Raw genomic sequence first — 22,285 nt, 5'->3', positions numbered from 1 at the left:
TAGAGTGGTCAAGGAGAAAGAACAGACAAAAATTATCTTCAAGTTTAGAATTCAAAGTAACACTTCATTATACATTGATCTGTACTTTAGTTCTTTGAAGTTTGTGTCATATGTGGATTGTGTGATTAAGAAGGCATTTAGCACACTTGCTTTCATTGTTCAGAGCTTTGACGATAGGAATTGGGATGTCATGTTGAGATTGTATAGGACGTTGGTGAGGACGTTTTTGGAGTACTGTGTCCAGTTCTGGTCAGCCTATTACAGTAAGAATATTGTTAAGCTGGAGAGAGTTCAGAAAAGATTTACCAGCTTGTTGCTGGGAATGGAGGGTTTGAGGTATAAGGAGAGGCCATATCGACGAGGACTTATTTCACTGGAGTGTAAAAGGTTGAGGGGTGACCTTATAGAGGCTTATAAAATCATGAGGTGTGTAAATCAGGGGAATGGGAGGTGTCTTTTCCTGAGGGTAGGGAATTTCAAGACTAGGGGGCATATTTTTTTTAAAATGAGAGGAAGAAGATTTAAAAAGGACATGAGAGGCAACATATTTTACGTAGAGAGTGGTTAGTCTGTGGAATGAACTTCCAGAGCAAGGGAGGGATGCAGGTACAGTTACAACATTTAAAAGACATTTGGATAAGTACATGAATAAGAAATGTTTGGAGGGATATAGGCCAAGTGCAGTCAGGTGGGACTAATTTAGTTTGAGATTATGTTCAGCATGGACTGGTTGGACCAAAGGGTCTGTTTCCCTGCTGTATGACTCTATGACTGTATGACTCTATGTCTTCATGGCTGTGTGCTCCTGAGACTCTCAAACGTTCTGGTGTAGTTTGGTCCAGTGTTTTGCTACAGTGTTTGCACTCACGCTTTCAGTCAGTGATGTGTATCCCCCTGACATCATTGAAGTGTTGCTCCAGGGTCCTGAAGCCCTCACACAAGACTGGTCACATCTCCCAAACTAGTGTCCAGATGTGGTTGGAAGTTAAACCCTAAGGCAATTAACTCCCCTCTAAGTGTAAAATACTGCTGGCTAGCCAGCATTTTTGATGCATAAATTCCTCAACAAAATCTTTGTTGAGGGCAGGAAATACAGTGTCCAAAAGATCCAAGCCCCTGTGTTTACAGCGAAATAATACCTAAATCACTGCACCTTGATCTGTGACCATATCTATTGCTCAATGCAAACTACAATTTTAACAACTGCTTCCTGATAAAAAAAATACATTGAACACACTTCAGCATCTTCCTTACATTTAGAGCATCTATTATATTTGGAAGTTTTATTGATGGAAAATCTATTTCATGCTTTCAGCTTATTAGCTGAAAAATCCACTCATCAAAATGGAGCAAATAAGAACAGAGCAGCATCATAAACTACAATCCAGTTATTTTATTTTGACTTTCCTGAATTTGGTGACTGGGCCTCTCTTTAAGTGGAAGATTTGTGTGTTTAGAAAGATGAGTAAATATTGGGACCAACTGTGTTATTTTCCCAGCTGACCACTCCTTGAGGGATTGCCCACATCCACCACTATGTGGTACCAAGGAAGAATTGTTTGAGATAGTCCACTGCAACTAATCCTCCTTTGTTTTGTCTTATACCTATCTAGGAATCAGCAGTAGAGTTACACACTGTGAGCTATTTACAGAAGAGCTGTTATTATTAATTAACAAGAAGGTTTATTTCGTGATAGCAATAAGTTCAACTATGTTTGGTCAGATGTAATTGGACCTTGGGGAGTTGGTGAAGATGTATCTGCTCCCTCTCAAAGCTATAGTAGAACCCTTTACCTTCACCAACAGACAATGCAATATCAATGTAATGGGCGCAGCTAATGCAATATGATCATTAACTCCTTTAGAATCACTATCTTAGTCAACACCAACTACCTTCTGATAATTTTTGAGAAAGGGACTTTGTGATGTAAAGAGTACACACATCAGAATGAACACAGTGCCAATTTAAAGCAGAATATTGAATTGTGTGTTACAAGATATAACATGCCTGTTGTGCATCAACATATTTTTGAGTGGGAGCAGCGGCCGAGTAAAGGCGAACCCGGGAGACTACAGCTAAGGTAAGACAGTTTGTTTCAAAATTACTTACCTGTAGCGGGCAGCGGTGTTTTTTTTTTTCTCTCTTCACAAAAAGAGCGGGAGCAGCAGAGGAAGTGACGGCAAACAGAGGGGCAGCCAGGAAGGAGAACTGTGAGTATAAATACTTACCCTTTAATCACCAACGGTCATTTGAGTGGGAGCAGCGGAAGTGAGGTTGGAGCGCATAGCTGGGCGGGAAGGTAAGTGATTAGTATTTGAGTGGGTGTGTTCTAGACCCCAGGTAAGTGACTCAGTGTTATTGACTCAGTGTTCTTGTTTTTGGAGAAAGTGTACAGTCATGGCAGCGCAGGCGGTGGAATGTTCCTCCTGCAGGATGTTTGAGGTAGGGGTGACCACCGATACTCCTGCCGACTTCGTCTGCAGGAAATGCAGTCAGATCCTGATCCTCACCGAACGAGTTAGGGAACTGGAACTGGAGTTGGATGAACTGAGGATTATTCGAGAGGCTGAGAGGGTGATTGATAGAAGCTACAGGGACATAGTTACGCCGGAGAACAGAGGTAGCTGGGTAACAGTTAGAGGTGGGAAGGGGAAGAAGCAGGCAGTGCAGGGTTCCCCTGTGGTCGTTCCCCTAAAAAATAAGTATACAGCTTTGGAAACTGTTGGGGGGGACAGCGTTGCAGGTGTAAGCTGCATGGAAGGGGTCTGTGGCTCTGAGACTCAGAAGGGAAAGGGGGAGAGGAGGAGAGCGCTAGTTATAGGGGACTCTCTAGTTAGAGGGACGGACAGGCGGTTCTGTGGACATGGGCGAGACTCACGGATGGTTTGTTGCCTCCCGGGTGCTAGGGTCCGACACGTCTCAGACCGTGTCTTTAGAATCCTTAAGGGGGAGGGTGTGCAGCCAGAAGTCGTGGTACACATTGGCACCAACGACATAGGTAGGAAGAGGGGTGGGGAGGTCATTCAAGAGCTCAAGGAGTTAGGCTGGAAGCTAAAAGCTAGGACAGACAGAGTCGTCATCTCTGGGTTGTTGCCAGTGCCACGTGACAGTGAGGCAAAGAATAGGGAGAGAGTGCAGTTGAACACGTGGCTGCAAGGCTGGTGTAGGAGGGAGGGCTTCAGATATTTGGACAATTGGACTGCATTCTGGGGAAGGTGGGACCTGTACAAACAGGACGGGTTGCACCTGAACCAGAAGGGCACCAATATCCTGGGGGGTAGGTTTGCTAGCACTCTTCGGGGGGGTTTAAACTAATTTGGCAGGGGGATGGGATCCGGACTTGTAGTCCAGCAAGTAAGGTAGCTGTGTGTCAGGATGCCCAAGACTGTAGGGAGGCTGTGGAGAAGGTAGCACTGACAGGGACTACTTGCGGACACAGAGATGGGCTCAAGTGCGTATACTTCAACGCAAGGAGTATCAGAAATTAGGTGGGTGAACTTAAGGCGTGGATCGGTACCTGGGACTACGATGTTGTGGCCATCACGGAAACGTGGATAGATGAGGGACAGGAATGGCTGTTGGAAGTTCCTGGTTACAGGTGTTTCAGTAAGATTAGGGAGGGTGGGAAAAAAGGAGGGGGAGTGGCATTGCTAATTAGAAATGGTATAACGGCTGCAGAAAGGAAGTTTGAGGGGGATCTGCCTCTGGAGGTAGTATGGGCTGAAGTCAGAAATAGGAAAGGTGCAGTCACCTTGTTGGGTGTTTACTATAGGCCCCCCAATAGCAGCAGAGATGTGGAGAAACAGATTGGGAAACAGATTTTGGAAAGGTGCAGAAGCCACAGGGTCGTAGTCATGGGCGACTTCAACTTCCCAAATATTGATTGGAAGCTCTTTAGATCAAGTAGATTGGATGGTGCGGTGTTTGTGCAGTGTGTCCAGGAAGCTTTTCTAACGCAGTATGTAGATTGTCCAACCAGAGGGGAGGCCATATTGGATTTGGTACTCAGTAATGAACCGGGACAAGTGGTGGGCTTGTTAGTGGGTGAACATTTTGGTGATGGTGACTACAATTCTGTGACTTTCACCTTGGTTATGGAGAGAGATAGGTGCGCACAACAAGGTAGATTTTATAATTGGGGGAAGGGAAATTACGATGCTGTAAGGCAGGATTTGAGGAGCATACGTTGGGAGCATAGGCTGTCAGGGAAGGATGTGGTGGAAATGTGGAACTTTTTCAAAGAGCAGATACGACGTGTCCATGATATGTATGTACCTATCAGGCAGGAAAGAAATGGTCGTGTGAGGGAGCCTTGGTTGACGAGAGAGGTTGAATGTCTGGTAAAGAGGAAGAAGGAGGCTTACATAAGGTTGAGGAAACAGGATTCAGACAGAGCAGTGGAGGGATACAGGATAGCCAGAAGGGACCTGAAGAAAGGGATTAGGAGAGCTAAGAGAGGGCATGAAAAATCGTTGGCGGATAGGATCAAGGATAACCCCAAGGCATTTTATGCGTATGTGAGAAACCTGAGAATGACGAGAACGAGGGTAGGTCCGATCAAGGACAGTAGTGGGAGACTGTGTTTTGAGTCGGAAGAGATAGGAGAGGTCTTGAACAAGTACTTCTCTTCAGTATTTACGAACGAGAGGGACCGTATTGTAGAAGAGGAGAGTGTGAAATGGACTGGTAAGCTAGAAGAGATACCTGTTAGGAAGGAAGATGTGTTGGACATTTTGAACAACTTGAGGATAGACAAGTCCCCCGGGCCTGACAGGATATATCCTAGGATTATGTGGGAAGCAAGAGAGGAAATTGCAGTACCGTTGGCAATGATCTTCTCGTCTTCACTGGCAACGGGGGTGGTACCAGGGGACTGGAGAGTAGCGAATGTTGTGCCCCTGTTCAAAAAAGGGAATAGGGATAACCCCGGGAATTACAGGCCTGTTAGTCTTACTTCTGTGGTAGGCAAAGTAATGGAAAGGGTACTGAGGGATAGGATTTATGAGTATCTGGAAAGACACTGCTTGATTAGGGATAGCCAGCACGGATTTGTGAAGGGTAGGTCTTGCCTTACAAGTCTTATTGAATTCTTCGAGGAGGTGACCAAGCATGTGGATGAGGGTAGAGCAGTGGATGTAGTGTACATGGATTTTAGTAAGGCATTTGATAAGGTTCCCCATGGTAGGCTTATGCGGAAAGTCAGGAGGCATGGGATAGAGGGAAATTTGGCCAATTGGATAGAAAACTGGCTAACCGGTCGAAGGCAGAGAGTGGTGGTAGATGGTAAATATTCAGCCTGGAGCCCAGTTACAAGTGGAGTTCCGCAGGGATCAGTTCTGGGTCCTCTGCTGTTTGTAATTTTTATTAATGACTTAGATGAGGGAGTCGAAGGGTGGGTCAGTAAATTTGCAGATGATACGAAGATAGGTGGAGTTGTGGACAGTGAGGAGGGCTGTTGTCGGCTGCAGAGGGACTTAGATATGATGCAGAGCTGGGCTGAGGAGTGGCAGATGGAGTTCAACCCTGCCAAGTGTGAGGTTGTCCATTTTGGAAGAACAAATAAGAATGCGGAATACACGGTTAATGGTAGGGTTCTTAGTCAGGTGGAGGAACAGAGGGATCTTGGGGTCTATGTACATAGATCTTTGAAGGTTGCCACTCAGGTGGATAGAGTTTGTAAGAAGGCCTATGGAGTATTATCATTCATTAGCAGAGGGATTGAATTCAAGAGTCGTGAAGTGATGTTGCAGCTGTACAGGACTTTGGTTAGGCCACAGTTGGAGTACTGTGTGCAGTTCTGGTCGCCTCATTTTAGGAAAGATGTGGAAGCTTTGGAGAGGGTGCAGAGAAGATTTACCAGGATGTTGCCTGGAATGGAGAGGAAGTCGTACGAGGATAGGTTGAGAGTTCTCGGCCTTTTCTGATTGGAACGGCGAAGGATGAGGGGTGACTTGATAGAGGTTTATAAGATGATCAGAGGAATAGATAGAGTAGACAGTCAGAAACCTTTTCCCCGGGTACAACAGAGTGTTACAAGGGGACATAAATTTAAGGTGAAGGGTGGAAGGTATAGGGGAGATGTCAGGGGTGGGTTCTTTACCCAGAGAGTGGTGGGGGCATGGAATGCGCTGCCCGTGGGAGTGGTAGAGTCGGAATCATTGGCGACCTTTAAGCGGCATTTGGATAGGTACATGGATGGGTACTTAATCTAGGTTAGAAGTTCGGCACAACATCGTGGGCTGAAGGGCCTGTTCTGTGCTGTATTGTTCTATGTTCTATGTTCTATATTGTCTCAGAACAATCCAAGAAATGGATTTATATTAAAAACATGTTTTTAGAATTGACTTGATTGTTTTACAATGAGAAACTAATAAACTACTGTATTAAGCTGCCAATATTTGGCCTTAACTTTCTTTTACTCATCTAATATTATGCTATATTTGTATTCTAATTTCTTCCAAACATAAACTGTAACACTTTCTAAAATGCAAAAATTTATTTAATTTGAAATTTCACCAAAATTTATTTAATTTTGACCAGTAATTTTGACAGTTTCATTCAAATTAGAACAATTATACAGTCACAATAGGTTTATTTCTCACCTAACAAGTGGACAGTTTTTGTAACATAATTAATTTAGTATATTTGCTCATGACTCAGTTGCACATGGCTCACTAATGCTCCACCTCCTGATCATTCTGCAGATTTTCAGATTAGAATTTGTCTTTTTATTTTACAATTCACAAGTATTTTATTTTGCCGTGGTTAAGTCTTCATACTTTAGTTCTTGTGCTTCTGTCTGAAGATATCTGTACTTTAATCTTTTGATATTACATGTATTTCGCTAACTCTACACAGATTGTTATCTATTTTCTGACTCGCCTTCAACATTTATTCTTATCTCTCCAATCTCGGCTACTTTTGCTTGCCAACTACTGACTCCATTTCCTTCCTCTGCTTTGTCAGCCTTCTTATATCTCCCATATCCACTAATGTTCTATTAACAGTCTCAGCTGCTTCACGTTCTTAAGTAATGTTTATTCACTTTCCTAATTCTAACAGTCATTAAGTCGAATGTCACTAACTTAAGTTCATGTTATCAACTGAACTGCATTTGGTGAATAACTGGAGAGCATGCATTTGTCTTTAGCACATGGACTACATTTCTTGATTATTTTATATTTCATTTATCTCTAAAATGATTCTGAACTCAGCAACTTCTCACACTTAGTCATCACCCTTCTCCTAGTACTCAGTGTCACAATTGATTTGTATTGTGATGTAGTTTAAACAAGAGCTTTAGAGAATGATTATATTTATTAACAAGTACACATAAACATTCTAATTGTGATTCTAGTTTCATGTCGATACTCTGCGATTTTCTTAATTTTCCACTTTACCGATAGCTCTAAAAAATTTAATGTTGCTTTATTTGGTATCCCCTTTGATTTTATTTCACAACATCTCTACACTTCACCTTTGCTGACACCCTCCTTCGACTGACTGAACTTGTCCTCACTCTGAACAACTTCTCTTTCCAATCCTCCCACTTCCTCCAAACCAAAGGAGTAGCCATGGGCATCCGCATGGGCCCCAGCTATGCCTGCCTCTTCGTAGGATATGTGGAACAGTCCATCCTCCGCAGCTACACTGGCACCACCCCCCACCTTTTCCTCCGCTACATCGATGACTGTATCGGCGCTGCCTTGTGCTCCCATGAGGAGGTTGAACAGTTCATCCACTTTACTAACACCTTCCACCCCAACCTCAAATTTACCTGGACTGTCTCAGTCTCCTCCCTCCCCTTCCTAGACCTCGCCACTTCTTTCTCGGGCGACTGAATCAACACGGACATTTACTATAAACCGACCGACTCCCACAGCTGCCTAGACTACACCTCCTCCCACCCTGCCCCCTGTAAAAACGCCATCCCATATTCCCAATTCCTTCATCTCCGCCACATCTGCTCCCAGGAGGACCAGTTCCATACCGAACACCGCATCTCCTACACTTCCCGCTCTTCCGCCCTTGAGCCCCGCCCCTCCAACCGCCACCAGGACAGAACCCCACTGGTCCTCACCTACCACCCCACCAACCTCCATATACATCATATCATCCGTTGTCATTTCCACCACCTCCAAACGGACCCCACCACCAGGGATATATTTCCCTCCCCTCCCCTATCAGCATTCCGAAAAGACCACTCCCTTCGTGACTCCCTCGTCAGGTCCACAACCCCAACAAACCAACCTCCATTCCCGGCACCTTCTTCTGCAACCACAAGAAATGCAAAACTTGTGCCCACACCTCCTCCCTTACTTCCCTCCAAGGCCCCAAGGGATCCTTCCATAACCGCCATAAATTCACCTGCACCTCCACACACATAATTTACGGCATCCACTGCACCCGATGTGGCCTTCTCTATATTGGGGAGACAGGCCGACTACTTGCGGAACATTTCAGAGAACACCTCTGGGACACCCAGACCAACCAACCCAATCACCCCGTGGCTCAACACTTCAACTCTCCCGCCCACTCCACCAAGGACATGCAGGCCCTTGGACTCCTCCATCGCCAGACCATAGCAACACGACGGCTGGAGAAAGAGCGCCTCATCTTCCGCCGAGGAACCCTCCAACCACAAGGGATGAACTCAGACTTCTCCAGTTTCCTCATTTCCCCTCCCCCCACCTTGTCTCAGTCCCAACCCTCGAACTCAGCACCACCTTCCTAACCTGCAATCTTCTTCCTGACCTCTCCGCCCCCACACCCACTCCAGCCTATCATCCTCACCTTAACCTCCTTCCACCTATCAAATTTCCAACACCCCTCCCCCAAGTCCCTCCTCCCTACCTTTTATCTTAGCCTGCTTGGCACAATTTCCTCATTCCTGAAGAAAGGCTCATGCCCAAAACATCGATTCTCCTGCTCCTTGGATGCTGCCTGACCTGCTGCACTTTTCCAGCAACACATTTTCAGCTTTACCCATTGGTGTCAACCATTGCAATTCTTATTCTTGTGTCAGTTCTGAGATATATTTGGAAAGTCAATGTGAAGAACAAAATACACCTGCATGTGAAGAAAGTTTTAGGATTCTGCACTCCCAAATGGCAACAAAGATGAGAAATTCAGACTTCCCTTGTTTAAATTTGTTTTGACCAAAGAATTACAGAAAACTTACAGCACAGAATGAAGCCGCTTGCCCCATCATGTCCGTGTGCGCTGACTAAACCAACTGCCCATGCTGATCCCACTTTTCAGCATCTGGTGCATAGCCTTGTAGGTTAAAATGCTTCAGGTGCAGATGCAGATTCCTTTTAAATGAGTTTCATGTATCCACCTCAACCGTTGAACTGAGCAGCAAATTTCAGGCATTCACCACCCTCTGGGTGAAAACATTTTTCTTCAAATCCTTCTACCTTAAATCTACACTCCCTAATAATTGAGCTCTCCAATAGGGAAACAGTCAACTCTATCTAAACCCCTCATTATTTTGTACATCTCTACTAAGTCTCAGCTTCCTTTGTTCTTAGGAAAAGAACCCTTGTCCATCCAATTTTCCATGTAACTACAATTATCAAACCCTGGCAACTTTCTTATAAATTTCATCTGTACTCCCTCTAGAGTAATTATGTCATAGAGTCATTGTGTCATACAGCATGGAAACAGACTGTTTGGTCCAACTCATCCATGCCAATTAGACATCCCAATCTGACCTAGTCCCATTTGCCAGCATTTGGCCCATATCCCTCTGAAGACTTCCTATTCATATACCCTTCCAGGCGCCTTTTAAATATTATAATTGTACCAGCCTCCACCACTTCTCTAGCAACTCATTCCATATACACAATACCCTCTGTGTGAAAAAGTTACCCCTGAGATACTTTTTAAATCTTTCCCCTCTTCCCCTATCCTGGGGAAATAGACCTTGTCTATTTACCCTATTCATGCCTGCATAATTTCATAAATCTCTACAAGGTCACCCCTCAGTCTCCAACACTCCAGGGAAAATAGCCCCAGCCTATTCAGCCTTTCCCTGTAGCTCAAACCCTTCAGTCCTGGCAACATCCTTGAAAATCTTTTCTGCACCCTCTCAAGTTTAACAACATCCTACCTACAGAAGGGTGACCAGAAGTGTACACAATATTCTAAAAGTGGCCTCACCGATGTCCTGTACAGCTGCAACATGACATCCCAACTCCTCCAGTCAATTATATGACCAATGAAGGCAAGCATGCTAGACACCACCTTCACCACCCTGTCTACCTGCCATTCCACTTTTCACAGAACTATGCAATTGCACCCCAGGTCTCTTTGCTTGGCAACACTCTCCAGGGCCCTACCATTAAGTGTATATGTCCTGTCCTGGTTTGCCTTACCAAAACGGAACACCTCACATTTATATAAATTAAACGCTGGTGCAGCCACACTTGGAATATTGTGTACAATTCTGGTCATCCCCATTACAGGAAGGATGTGGAAGCATTGGAAAAGGGGCAGGGGAGATTTACCAGGATGTTACCTGGTCTGGAGGGAAGGTCTTATGAGGAAAGGCTGAGAGATTTGGGTCTTTTCTCATTGGAAAGAAGAAGGCTAAGGGGGGGGGGGTTGATAGAGACATACAAGATGATCAGACGATTAGATAGGGTAGACAGAGAAAGACTTTTTCTGAGGATGATGACGTCAGCTTGTACGAGAGGGCATAACTGCAAATTGAGGGGTGATAGATTTAAGACTAATGTCAAAGGCAAGTTCTTTACGCAGAGAGTGGTAAGGGCGTGGAATGCCCTACCTGCTAAGGTAGTCACCTCAGCCACATTAGGGAGATTTAAACAATCCTTAGATAAGCACATGCATGAATTTGGGATAGTGTAGGGGGACAAGCTGAGAATAGTTCACAAGTCAGCGCAACATCGAGGGCTGAAGGACCTGTTCAGCGCTGTATTGTTCTATGTTCTAAACTCCATCTGCCACTCCTTGGCCCACTGGCCCATCTGATCAAGTCCATTGTACTCTGAGATAACCTCCTTCACTGTCCACTACAGCACCTATTTTAGTGTCATTTGCAAACTTGCAAACCATTCACATCCAAATCATTATTATAAATGATGAACAGCAGTGGAACCAACACTGATCCTTGTAGCATACCACTGATCACAGACATCCATTCTGAAAAACCACCCTTTATCACCACACTCTGTCTCCTATCTCCAAGCCAATTTTACATCCATTTGGCTAGCTCCCCCAAATCCCATGTGATCTAACCTTACTCACCAGTCCACCATGTGGAACCATGTTGAATATTTTGCTGAAGTCCATATAGACAATATCTACTGCTCTGCCTTTGTCAATCTTTTCACCTCTACAAAAAAGTCAATAATGTTTGTGAGACATGATCTCCCACACACAAAGCCATGCTAATATTCCTAATCACTCCTTGCCTTTCCAAATGCATGTAATTTCTGTCCCTCAGAACACCTTGCAATATCTCAACCGCCACTGACATAGGGTTGACTGATTTATAGTTGTCTGTCTTTTCCTTACAGCCTTTCTTCAATAAATTTACAGTATTAGCCAACCTCCAGTCTTCCAGCACCTCACCTGTAGCTGTCAATGATACAAATATCTCAGGAAGAGACCCAGCAATCCTTTCCCTAGCTTCCCACAAAATTCTGGGAAACACCCAATCAGACCCTGGGCATTTGTCTAGCTTAATGCGTTTTAACACTTCAGCATCTCCTCTTCTGTAATATGAACTCTTTTCAAGACATCATCATTAATTTCCTCAAGTTCCCTATCTTACATGTCTTTCTCCATTGTAAATACTAACACACAATATGTCCTTCCTGTGATGTGACAACGAGAACTGAACACAAAACATTAGCTATGGACTGACAATATCTTATTTAATTTTGTATTATGCCACAGTTCCTGGATGAATTAGAATTAGAATTAGAATTAGAATGAGAATTAGAACTAGATTTGTTGTCACATGTCATTAAATGTCACCACTTATGGCACCATCTTAGGTAGAAAGGTACATAGGTACAGCTTCTTAAGTAGAAATTCTTAGGAGTAAAATGAAAAATAAAGAAATAATAAGTCCAGCATTACAGATCATAGGAGTAAATTAGAAAACTAAAGAAATAATAAGTTCAGAAGAACAGTCCTTTCAACCTAGTCCACACCGACACCTAGCCTTCAATTGACTCCAGACCGAGCTGTGCTTTACCTCAAGGCTTTTCAGGTGGAGACACCGATCTGGAATCATCTCGAGACCAGAAGTCGATGCTTTCCACACTGGGATGCTGAGAGACCACCACTCTGGGTCAAGAGATTGGCACACCGGGTCCATGCTGAGTCAGAATCCACACTGAGGCTGGGAATTCAGGGCATAACCAAGAAGAAAGAAGGAAAAAAAGAGAGAGAGAAAACCATCACCCAATGAAGAAAAGCTTCCTGTGTGTCTTCTTTACTAGCTTATCTACCTGTCTTGCCAGCTTCACAAATCAATGGACATGCATTCCAAAGTCTGTCACTTTCTCTACCCCTCTCAATAATTTCCCACTTTTTATGTGTTTACTTACTCCATTTGTGTAACCTCACACTCCATTTATCGTTTTTCTGCTCACTCAACCAAACCATTGATGCTTGGAGACCTGTACTTTCTTGACACCCTCTTCACTAGCAGCTATCTGGCCATTTTTTGTGTCATTTGAAAATTTCTCAATCATGCCTCCCTCATTTAAGTCCAACGTATTAATATGTACCACAAACAGCAAGGCACACAAATCAAACCTCTGGAACACAACTAGAAATGAATCATTATTCATTGTTTCCTGTAAATGAGGAAACATTTAACTTGTCACATTCCCCTGTGGTTTAATTTCTTCTAGCAGACTGTCATGTGGTACCTTGTCAAATGCCTTACTAAAATCTATGTAAGTGAACCATCTGATGCACTACCTTCATCAATCCTCCTTGTTAATTCCTCAAAGGAAAAGATTGTTAGTAATGCACAACCTTCACTTTGCAAAATCCTGATTATCACTTACTTATTAATCTGTGCCTTTCCATGTAACGATTCAACCTATGTCTCAATATTTATTTAAGTACTATGTCTACCAGTCACATCAGTCTTACAGGCCAGTTATTATCTGGCCAATTCTTTGTACCTCCTTGAGTAATAGCACAATTTCCGCAGACCTCCAATCCTCTGGTAAGTCACCTGCATCTAGCCTAAGTCCAGTGAATATATCTAATTTCAAGAAGGGCAGTCTTTGTTGCACTTCTCTTCTGACTATGCTTATTTTATCTTACATTTCACACTTCATTTCTTTAACAAGAATCTTTGTAAAATTCTCCTCCATTGTGAAGACAGAGACAAAACGTTCATTGTGAACCCTGCCCTCATCCTCTGCAGTCATGCAGTGACCACATATATCTCTGAAAGGACCATCTCTTCTCTTAGTTATCTTTTTGCTCTTAATGCACTGATGAAGCATCTTTAGATTTTCTTCTGTTTTAATAGCCAATAATTTTTCATTACTCTCTTTGTATTTCTAATTTCCTTTTTCTCTTTACCTCTGTAATCTCTATACTCCCCTAATCTTGAAGTTTTTTTTTTAAATTTGGCAATCCGCTCTTTCAATGTGGGGATGTGTCCACACTGTGCCCATAGAACCTTGCTTATTAATGTTTCCCATTGATTTCTCACTGATTTTGCCTTAAGTAGTTGTGACTAGTCCCCTTTGCCAGATCATTTCTCAGCATCGTAAAGTTTGCTGTACTCCAATTTTCATCCTGCTCTATCTTTATTCCTTTACAAAATGATGCTATATCTAAATACATCATCATCACAATCTCCAAATTAGTAACCCATTGCTACTTCACCAGCCTGCACAGCTTCATTTCCTAAGACGAAATCTGGAATTGTGCTCTCTCTCAGCGGTTCATTATGTGCTGGAAAAAATGTTTCTTTAATGCAGTTTCAAGGATTTTGTGCCCTCTGTGTCTTTCATATTGTTTGCATCTCAGTTAATTTTTGGGGTAGTTGAAGACCCCAGAGATTATTACCCTGATGTTTTTGCATTCTGAGGGATTGTGTGGCCCATCACATCCCAATGGCCATTGAAGTCACATCTATCTTGAATCTGTAAAGCAGAGGCTCATTTCAAGGAACAATTAAGTCTGTGGAGAATCTCCCAATCCTCTACCCACAAAGGCACTAGGGGTGTCACAGATGACATTTTGATCAGATTACTCCAGTCAATATTCTTTCATTATGGTGAGGTATGTGAAGCAGCTTGGACAGTGAGATTCTCCAACATCATTGTCTTCACCCAGGGACAGGGCACTATTAGCTGCAGCCATGTTACTTAGGAGCGTGCAGACTTTGCCAACTGAAAATGTTTCCAGTCGAGAGTATGGTGCTGGAAAAGCACAGCAGGTCAGGCAGCATCTGAGAAGCAGGAAAATCCCTTCATCAGGAATCAGGTTTCCACTCCATCAATGTTCAACTTCTCTATTCCAATCTCCTTCTAAGATCCTTGGGCCATACAGGGATGGTTGCTGAAAGATAAGCATAATAGCCTCCCAACATAGCTCATGACACCTTTACAAAATCCTCAGACTGCCCACTAAAAGAAATCACAACACTGTCCACCTTTCCACGAGTGCTTTCATGGAACAGACCATTGGCCTCATTAAGATGAAATTTCAATGATTGAATTGTTCTGGTGTGGCCTTGCAGTATAGCCCAAAAAGTTTGTCCCACATCATTCCACCTTCACAACTGCAGCTGGCAAAGGAATATGTCCTAGATGCATAGAAGTGGGGATCCATAAAAATCTTTATGGATGAGGACAGCAATCAGGACATTGACTAGAGGGACATCCAAGAGCGTGAGATAGAGTTATGTACCATCAAGCACAAGAAGCCAGACAGAACCTAATTGTAACCTACTTTCAGGATGAATGAGCTGAGCTTAGACTTTCTTTCATTGTTCAACTTTCTGATAGATACATAGCCTCTAGTCAGTCAAAATTACAGATGGATGTGGGCTACGTTTGCTCCATCAAATCTCCCTGAGATGAAAGGACATCTGGTAAATGCCCCTTGTCTCCTCTCACCTTGCCATTAATACTGAACACCAATGACTATAATGATGGAGTACCTGGCAGACACTTAGTGTTGGCAGCCATCAGTCTATCCATGGAGCCAACCAGACACACACATGTCATAGCCAAAATGTTACCAACAACATTGATGAACTCCTACAATCCAGTTCTGACAAACCAGCCTATTGGACCTGTCTGTGAATTTTGGTTAAGTCATTATGATTGACACTATGGATCATCTTCAGCATGGGACTTGAGCAGGTGCCTAATCTCTCGTAGTCCTCTGAATGCCATAGACCTGGGGTCTTTCTTTCTCAAACAGCTGCAGAGATAGGACAATGTTGTGCTCACAGAACTGTGCTTCTGAATCTAATCTAGATAGAGAATCCACAGAGGTAAAAGTCTCTGAGCTGGTGGAGAATGCAAGTGAAAAGCTTGGTGGTATATCTTCAGAAGATTGACTGGCTTTATCCTCGGAATGGGAGATGGAGCTGGAGGAATCATTAATTGGCAACAGTTCTTCCAGTGCCACTCGAGACTGCATAAGAAAAGAGAGTGAATCAGTTGTGTGAGTGCATAAAAGCTTTTATGTTAGGGACGATTTAATGTTGGTGGTGGGAGAATAGCACACGCACTATGCAATTCGCTGCCTTAGTCTCCACATCACAAGCTAAGCAATTGCTCTCTTCTCCAGACCAGTCCACCATCATTTCCTCATCTGGAGTGAGAAGCCTTGTGTCTGGTAATCCCCTTCCATCAGCTCCTTCTCAGGCCAATTGTGAGCCTTTTCTTCCTGTAATGAGACAAGAAAAGGGACTGAGTATCATGGAAGTGCCTGAAGGGCCATTTAGTTGTGATACTAGAGCAGGAAAGGTCATAAAGTGTCCCTAATGAGTGAGCAGAAAGGACAGGGAGCAGGAAAGGTTAGTTGTTTGGTGGATTGAAGTGGATAAGAAGTATTAACAAGACAGGCTGCATGCAATAGTGAAAGCAGTAGCCCATGAAGCTTGGAGAGATATGTGTGCAGTGGCAGAGTTTCAGCAAGTGGTGATATTGTGAGTGTGAGGTGGCAGCGATAAAACGGTAATACTTACCCTTGCAGAGCTCAGAAGATCATTGACCTTCTCTCTACAATCTTGTTCATTTCTCTGAACATGAGACACCATACTGACTTGGGCTGCTATCTCAATCTCAAATTTGCTACTATAAATCTGGTGGTAAGGCCTCCTTTACTGGTCAGCAAGAAAAAGTGTGGCCTGTATCCCCAACACCCCCTCCACCAGCATCACAAGCTTCTGGTCTGGAAAGTGGGGAGCTAGTTTCCCTGTATGGTCCATTTCCTTTGAGATTACGCAAGACAACCACAGAGAAAAAAGCACTTGTCAACTTGCAGCATCTGAAGCGATGTATAGCGAGGATTTAAATACAGCTCCGGTGACATGAACACTACAAAGTCCCATCAACAGCGCCTGCTTCTGCCTCTCCAGTCACGTGATTCCATGAGATGAACATCAAAGAATAACTGATGAACTGATGATACATAGAAAAAGTTGAGATGGACCATAGAAGCCAAAATCCACAAAGCAACACTTTGCCAATCCATAAGAAAATTCAGCATAATGTTTCAGGTTTGCAACCTTTCATTAGAAGAGGGAAAAGTTAGTAACAGAATAAGTTTTACAGAATGGATAGATGAGACAAGACCAGAGGTGGTCTGTGATAGAGTGAATGATAACAAAAATCAAAAGACAGAATAATTAGTCTTCCAAAACCAATGTGCTGATGAAAACAAACAATAAGTGGAAACCCATAATATGCACAGAAGAGGCAACAAAATGGGTGCTGAAATTATGGTCTATAATTGTTATACTTAACATTCATGATGGTTGGATTTACCTGTACCTTCCTGACATTTTGCAAATTTCTTTAGGCTGTACATTGCAATAACTCACTGCACTCCCCTCCATATTGCAACACCTTCATTCTCACCTTCCCAAAGCAATTTTCTTCATGGCAGCAAAGTGTTCAATGGGTGGGGCCAGAACTGAAAGTGACGGCATAGCTCTACAATGGTTCAGTCTCCATCAGAGGGTCTAGAATAGGGATTGGAGAAGTCAAGGAAGGACTAATTCCAGGTGATGGTACACAAAACTGGGAGGATCATCATCAACGGAGTTGCAAGGCCTCCATCATTAGTCGAGATTAAAATATTTGTGTTGCTTAAATTGGAATTCATTCTGAGAACTTATTTTTCATGTCTAGCCCTTCTTTATTATTTTCCTCTTCAAAGGAATCAATACACTTACTACATCCACTGATATCAAATTGCAACAAGATTTTGGTCGTTTATTTATTTCCACCATAAAACCATGATCATATTTTAATATCAAAGATAAATTAAACAAAAAAAAAGATAAAAGTTGATGTCGGAAATTAACAAAAGAATGGAAAATAGCAAAGTAAAATGTAACTGAATAAATGAGGAAAAGCGATTGCTAATAGCCGGCCTATAGAAAGTTCCTTTTAGTATGTATTTATTGCAGATGCTTAGGAATGAATTAGGATTTCAATATAATGTAAAGATTCCCATGGTTAAACAGTAGGATTATGCACTCCTGAATTCCCTCGTCTCCACCCAACCAAATTGTTGAATGAAACAGTAATAGAGCCATAGAGATGTACAGCATGGAAACAGATCCTTCAGTCCAGCCCGTCCATGCCGACCAGATATCGCAACCCAATCTAGTCCCACCTGCCAGCACCCAGCCTATACCACTCCAAACCCTTCCTATTCATATACCCATCCAAATGCCTTTAAATGTTGCAATTGTACTCGCCTCCACCACTTCCTCTGGCAGCTCATTCCATACACGTACCACCCTCTGCGTGAAAAAGTTGCCCTTTAGATCTCTTTTAAATCTTTCCCCTCTCACCCTAAGCCTATGCCCTCTTTCTGGAATCGCCCACCCCAGGGAAAAGACTATTTATCCTATCCATGCCCCTCATAATTTTGTAAACCTCTATCACGTCACCCCTTAGCCTCCGATGCTCCAGGGAAAACAGCCCCAGCCTGTTCAGCCTTTCCCTATAGCTCAAATTCTCCAAACTTGTCAACATTCTTGTAAATATTTTCTGAATCCTTTTAAGTTTCACAAAATCTTTCCGATAGGAAGGAGACCAGAATTGCACGCAATAGTCCAATAGCGGCTTAACAGCCTGTACAGCCGCAACATGACCTCCTAACCCCTGTACACAATACTCTGAAAATATCTCATATGCAAAAATATGTTTTATTTTCAAAAACAACTATACCGATGGACAAAACATCATGTTATTTGAATATTACACCAGCCAGGACTATGGGAAACTTGTAAGTCATTGCATTTAGGTCTTTTGCAACAAGTCACTTGTGAGTCATGTCACAGAAAGCAGCGAGTAGTTGTGTATCTTCTATTTATGGCCTTAATTTCAGAACAACATTTCACATCCAAGCTGATGTTTGCATTTGCCAGATATCTTTTGTCAAAATATTGAGTTATGATTAATTATAGAATTTAGTCATTTTTAATAGTTTACAATGTTAATTTTGTTCTTACTATCTTAGGCATGTTAAATGGCATAGTTTTATATACGAATCATTCTTTATCTCCCCATATTCATAATGCAGTAAGTGTTATTTTTTGTGCACTGGGGTAAATATATCTGTTTTAACCACCCATTTAAAAAATCTGAGCACGGAATCGAATATCCCTGGCAAGGTTGGGAGACAATTTCTTGTGTGCGACTTTGGGTTCCAAATGTTATCTTGCCTCTGCCTGATTGTCTTGGGTAAGATTTAATGTTAGAGCTTAAGTGGGTTGTTATAAAAAATTTTAATCAACTTATTCAGACATGTAATGACACACATTTGGGGCTGGTGGGACTTGAATCTAAACATTCTGACTCAGAGGTAAGTAAGAGAAGGAGAGTCAACGTTTCAGGAACCTTTCAGGTTCTGACCTGAAACATCAACTCTGCTTCTCCTCTGATGCTGCTGTGACCTGCTGTGCTTTTTCCAGCTCAACTCTCTATCCATTCCCAGAGGTAAGTACACTACCACTGTGCCACAAGTTCTCTTCAATCCAGTTATATGCTAATGTTCAATTCAGCAATCATCAGGAAAGTGGCCGAAGTGAAGTCTGAATAACAAACTCTGTGTCTGAAGCTCCAAACAAACCAGAAGAACACCACCTCATTTTCTGCTTGGCAACCCTGCAATCTTCTAGACTCAATGTCAAATTGAATAATTTTAGAGCCTGAACACCTTATCCCACAACCCCCACACACCAGACCTTGTCATCACATGGGCTGCTACCACAACCAATCCATTAAGAGCCACTAACAGTCCCCATTAGCAGCTATTGATTCTCTCAGGCTCACCTTCACCCATTTCTTTGTATGCCCAATTGCTGTTCTCTCTGTCTAAATGGCTCCACCTTCACCTACCATTTACTCTTTCCCCCTTCCCACATCCCATCCTCAGCATATATACCAAGCTTTTCCTCACTGCAATTAGCTCTGAAGAAGGCTCACTCAATCTGAAACATTTACGCTGCCAAGCCTGCTGAGTTTTTCCAGTGATGCCTGTTTTTGAGTGCATTTATATTGTATGGTTGTAGATTGGTTTGAAAAACAGGCCACTGAAAAATTTTTGTAAGTGAAGCTATTGCTTTTTAACAAAGCTTCTTGAAAATCATGCATCTTGTAACACTTCATCTTTTGCTGGAAAACCTTGCTGAGACTGCTTGAACAATGCTTTGGGCTTAGAGACTAACTTACTTTGAACTAGTTGATTAATTAGATTAAGCAACTAAATAGTTGATTAATTAATTCTCTTGACCCGACTGACATTTACTCCTTAATACTTTGAGATCTTGCCATTTGATTAAAGTGGGTGCAATGTGTTTGCTGCTTATGATGTAGGGTCATAACATAAGTGTAATATTGAAATGACATGGTGCCATACAGCATCATGTCCACCCCTTTGACTGATGAGTCAAGTTCCAAATGAGGTGGCAAAGTGGAGGCAAGGCAAGGCAGAGGTGCATGTGTGCAATCAAATAGGCAAAGGGTGAGCGAGTTCTACAAGAGCATGCCAAGACCCCTGAGATGTAACTTAACTGAATCCACAAGATGTGTTTGAACATTGCATAAGGTGGTCTTGCACCCTCATTACAATGAAAGGTGTTGGTATGGTCTAAAGTGCAGTTTAACGTGGAAAACTATATTGTAAGAGATTCAATGAATGCTATAGTGATGTGATGACGTTGGTGCATGTACGATACCAAGCTCCATGAATGAGGTATGCAGGTGGTCACTGCCCTTGGAGTGTGCCCTGAGGTGTTGGGAACTATTGTCTAAGATGGAATCCCACAGAAACAAACAGCAAACTGGACTTACCAGGTAACCACTCAGTCTTTCAGGTCCGGAATTGTTGCTGTCTGGTTAATCTCTGCTCCATGGGATAATAATAATCAAGGTGAGATTAAGTATTAATGACATGTGAATGGGTGCAATTAGGCCTCTTTCCAGTTTTGAGAACCTCATTTATTTGATCTCACCGTATTTTCCCAACTGACTCACTATTTTCCACATCATTCGGGGGCAGATACTATTCTGTATGAAGAGATGCTTCCCAAATTCTATTGTTAAATGGCCATTTTCAAATATTTGGGGTTTGTCCCTTTTCGTATGTAAGGAACAACACAGAGAACTCCCATTCCATTGCAATGAATGACATGATGGTTGATTTTGTGATGCCAAAGTTCACAGGGAAAGTCAAGAAGATACTGACACTTTAAACAAAGTGTTTTCCATTTGTTTTATGGCATGTGCATGTCAAAGTACCTGAGGTAGCAAATATCCTGGGCAATTTCATGAAAATTTCATTCTGAAGTTTCCTTCACTTCAACAGGAGGAGCAGTCTCTATTTAAATTGTTGTATGTATGTTTTATTTGGCCAAAATCTGAGATATGGGCCTGTGAGACAGAAGCAGCAAAGATAGAACATCTAAATTGTCTATGAATGCATGAAAGTAGCTCTAAATGTGGGCAGTGATATAGTTTGGCAAAATGTCTCCTGTATAGCCCCTCATAAACCTCCTTGTGAGGCATACTTATAATTGTCAAAGGAATGCCTCGCTTCAGTAGTTTGTATCCTACCATGTAAACAGTTACACACTACAGTAAAAGATACCTGAGAAAAGGTCAATATTTTTTCTAATATACACAGCATATGCCAGAAAATATAAATTAAACAAAACAAAGACTTCTGTTCTCAATTGAAACCATGAAAGTTTCATAAGAAACGTTTGAGCAGACCAGGTCACAGGGTTTTCACTTGGCCACTTTATCTGAGTGAGGGGCAGGATGTGAGTGAAGCTTTATTCAAAGTTGCAAGATTCATTTCCGAACCAATTCGAGGTACGCAATTTATTTAAGTGTGTCCTTTGTAAACAGGTGTCATGAATCTCCTTGTTTTCCTCCACACTTCTTCCACAGGCTAGAAAAGCTCTCTTTTTTTTGGAGTGGCATAGGCTGAGGGGAGACTTGATAGAAGTCTTAGGGTTGATGATTGGAATCTTTTTCCCAGAATTAAAATGTCTTACCAGGGGCATGCATTTAGTGTGTGTGTGTGTGGATATGGGCCAAGAGCAGGCAGAAGAGATGTTTAATTTGGTGTCATGTTCAGCACAACTTGGTGGGCTGAAGGGCCTGTTTCAGTGCTGTACAGTTCTACATTCTATCTGTTAGCACAATTGTTTATTGCAAAGAATTAATGTGCAATGCAAAACATCAGTTTCTTTGACCTCTACCAGATAGCAATAGGGCCAATTAAAAGTTTTTCTTCTCTGCAAAAAAAAAATGCTGGAATATTTAATTTGTGTTCTGATGAAATGTCATTGGACTAAAGTGTTAAGCCTGCTTCTCCCTCCATAGACATTGCCATACTTGGTGAATGTTTACAGCATTTTCTACTCCTATTTTGGATTTTCAGCACCTGTAATTTTGCTTCTGTTTTTAATCTTATAAGTAATGTGTTACGACACAGGATAAACCCCCTCTGTTTAAGTTAAAACAGCAACACAGGAAAGATTTATGCCATGCAGTAATCTTTGAAAATTTG

The sequence above is a fragment of the Chiloscyllium plagiosum genome, unplaced genomic scaffold (genome assembly GCF_037043375.1).
Source record: "Chiloscyllium plagiosum isolate Xiang-an unplaced genomic scaffold, Cpla_swu_hap1 HiC_scaffold_26, whole genome shotgun sequence".
Classification (NCBI taxonomy): domain Eukaryota; kingdom Metazoa; phylum Chordata; class Chondrichthyes; order Orectolobiformes; family Hemiscylliidae; genus Chiloscyllium; species Chiloscyllium plagiosum.
The sequence above is the reverse complement of the archived record's forward strand: the minus strand, read 5'-3'. Positions refer to the sequence as shown.